Here is a 3459-nt window from a genome sequence, read left to right on the forward strand (position 1 = left end):
CGAATGGTCAATCAGGAAATTAAAGAAGAATGAAAAAAATATCATGGAAACTAATGAAAATGAAAAAGGAACTGTTCAAACCTTTGGGATACAGCAAAGGCAGTCCTTAGAAGGAAGTACACTGCAATACAAGCCTCTCCTAAAAAAATAGAAGAATCTCGACCAGCTTTTCTCTTCTGCTTCAGTCACTTCCTTCCTCAGTCTCTTCCTCCTCAGTGTGTTGAAGAAGATAACTGGGTCTGGACCGATGCTGCACCAGCTTTTCCTCAGAAAAGAAAAAAAAGGCAGATAGGCAGCAATGAATGTGAATCATGAAATTAACCTCTTAGTGGAGGAAATTCATCGTCTGGGTTCAAAAAATGCTGATGGGAAGTTAAGCGTAAAATTTGGGGTCCTCTTCTGAGAAGACAAATGTACCAACCTCTTTGAAGCATTGGTAGGAACTCTCAAAGCTGCAAAACGAAGAAAGACTGTTACATAGCCAGGAGAGCTACTTTTGCAAGGTGTTCATGATGATGTGGACATTATATTGCTGCAGGATTAATGTGGTTTGCATATCTTTGTTTATTGTTATTTTTTGTTTCTGGTAAACTGGAATATTAAGTCAAAGGACAAACACGAGCATACTTAATGTATTTTTATAGAACTTTGTAAACAAAAGGAGACTCTTATTTTAAAAGTCTGTCTTTTTTTATACCTTGAAAGAAAATTTATATATTACACTGTCAAATAAACAAAACCTATTTTTTTCCCTCAGGAATCTGATTGGAAAAATGTAGGCATTGAGGCTTTTTTGGTAGAGGTGCAATGGTGTTTCATAAATCATTCTTAGACAATTTCTACAGATATTTGACATTCCATAAAAGCAAGAGGCAAAACTGAAGACCAGCTTCCACAAGGAATATTGTAATGTTTATGTAATAAAAACATGTAACTATGTTAAAAAAATAAATAAATGGAAAAAAATAGAAAAATCTCAAATACACAAGATAACTTTACATCTAAAGGAGCTAGAGAAAGAATAGCAAATAAAGCCTAAACCAAGCAAGAGAAGAGAAATAATAAAGTTTAGAGCAGAAATCAATGAAATAGAAACCAGAACAGTAGGACAGATCAACAAAACAAGAAGGTGGGTCTTTGAAATAATTAGATAAACCCTTAGCCAGTCTTATCAAAAAGAAAAGAGAAAGGACCCAAATTAATAAAATCATGAATGAAAGAGGAGAGATCATGGCCAACACCAAGGAAATTCAAACAAAGTTAAGAACATATGCCAATAAATTAGGAAATATGCAAAAAATCGATGCATTCCTGGAAACTTATAAACTCCCAAAACTGAAACAGGAAGAAATAGAAAATGTGAACAGACCCATAACCAGCAGGAAATTAAAGCAGTAATAAAAAAAATCTCAAAACAAAAAACACAACAGTGCAGGGCCAGATGGCTTCCCGGGGGAATTCTACCAAACATTCAAAGAAAAAAATAATACCTATTCTACTGAAGCTGTTTCAAAAAATAGAAACAGAAGGAAAACTTCCAAACTCATTCTATGAGGCCAGCATTACCATGATCCCAAAACCAGGCAAAGACCCCATCAAAAAGGAGAACCACAGACCAATATCCCTGATGAATGGATGACAAAATACTCAGCAAGATCCTCACCAATAGGATACAACAGTACATTAAAAGGATTAGTCACCATGACCAGGTGGAATTTATGCGTGGGATGCAAGGTGGTTCAACATTCACAAATCAATCAATGTTAATAGATCACATTAACAAAAGAAGAGACAAGGATCATATGATCCTCTCAAATGATGCAGAAAAAGCATTTGACAAAATACAGCATCCTTCCTGATTAAAACTCTTCAAACTGTAGGGATAGAGGGAACATACTTCAATATCATAAAAGACATCTATGAAAAGGCCACAGTCAATGTCATTCTCAATGGGGAAAAACTGAGAGCTTTTCCCTTAAGGTCAGGAACATGACAGAGATGCCCACTCTCACCACTGTTGTTCAACATAGTACTGGAATCCTAGCCTCAGCCATCAGACAACAAAAAGAAATAAAAAGCATTCAAACTGGCAAAGAAGAAGTCAAATTCTCTCTCTTCCCAGATGACATGATACTTTACATGGAAAACCCTAAAGACTCTACCTCCAAATTATTAGAACTCATACAGCAATTCAGCAACATGGCAGGATACAAAATCAATACACAGAAATCAGTTGCATTTCTATACACTAACAATGTAACTGAAAAAATGGAAATTAAAGAATCGATTCCATTTATGATAGCACCAAAAACCATAAGATACCTAGGAATAAACCTAACCAAAGGGGTAAAGGATCTCTACTCTAGAAACTACAGAACACTTATGAAAGCAATTGAGAAAGACACAAAAAGATGGAAAAACATTCCATGCTCATGGATTGGAAGAATAAACATTGTGAAAATGTCTATGCTGCCCAGTGCAATCTACACTTTCAATGTAGTCCCTATCAAAATACCATCGACATTTTTGGAGAAATGTCTGTTCATGTCTTCTGCTCAAACAAACTGTTTGTTGTTGAAGGGGAGGGGGGTTGGGGGATGAGTTAACTGTGTGATGGGTATTAAGGTGGGTATGTGATGTGATGAGCACTGGGTGTTATATATAACTGATGAATTACTGAACATTACATCTGAAAGTAAAGTTGTATTATATTTTTGCTAATTGAATTTAAATAAAAAAATAATAAAATAAATTAAATTAAATGACCCTAGTAATTTTGTGTCCATTTTCATAATCATCATCATCATTATCATCATCTTATTAATAATAATAGAAGGTTACATTTAGTGTTTACTTCCAACATTGCAAATACTATGCTTTAGATGCATTATCTTAATTAATCTTCATGATAAGCCTAAGAGGTAAATACTGTATTTGCACCATTTTACAGATGAGAACATTGAAGTCCAGAGACTGAGAGATTTACTCAAGGCTATTCATGCAGGATAAGAAGCAGAGCTGGAATTTTTTTGAGAACTATTTATTCCAAGGCCTCTACTCTTAATAATGCTACATCATGCTACCACCTGAACAGCAATGTTTCTGACTAAAGAATAGTATCCCATTTAGGTTGGCAGTTTGGAAATAAGCTATATTTTGCTAATTCTCTTAGATACTCAGAGACACTTCATAGTTTTATTTTTAAATTCTTAGGAGTGGATGACAAAAATCTTGGGAACAATTTAGAGAAACACTAGCAGGATGCTCTGATAATATACAGAACTTCCTATCTTTAACCCACCCTCTTCAACACAAATTAACCTGAATTTTAGAGCCTGGTACAAATATTGGTTCCACCTCTTCTTTCTTTCTTTTTTTTACTTTGCAATTTGGAGATTTAATAAATGGTTTTTAATGAAAGCATGGTGACAACTTTTACTCAAAAGGTAATAATCACAA

General features: G+C 34.5%; 1 pseudogene; it reads left to right on the plus strand.

Moving 5' to 3' along the window:
- The first annotated feature begins 257 nt into the window (after nt 1-257).
- LOC112815463 (costars family protein ABRACL pseudogene) lies at nt 258-700 on the plus strand (annotated as a pseudogene).
- The last annotated feature ends 2759 nt before the right edge of the window (nt 701-3459 follow it).

This window comes from Callorhinus ursinus, unplaced genomic scaffold (genome assembly GCF_003265705.2).
Source record: "Callorhinus ursinus isolate GAN/ISIS: 27379988/994484 unplaced genomic scaffold, GSC_fseal_2.0 scaffold66, whole genome shotgun sequence".
In the NCBI taxonomy this organism is placed as follows: Eukaryota; Metazoa; Chordata; class Mammalia; order Carnivora; family Otariidae; genus Callorhinus; species Callorhinus ursinus.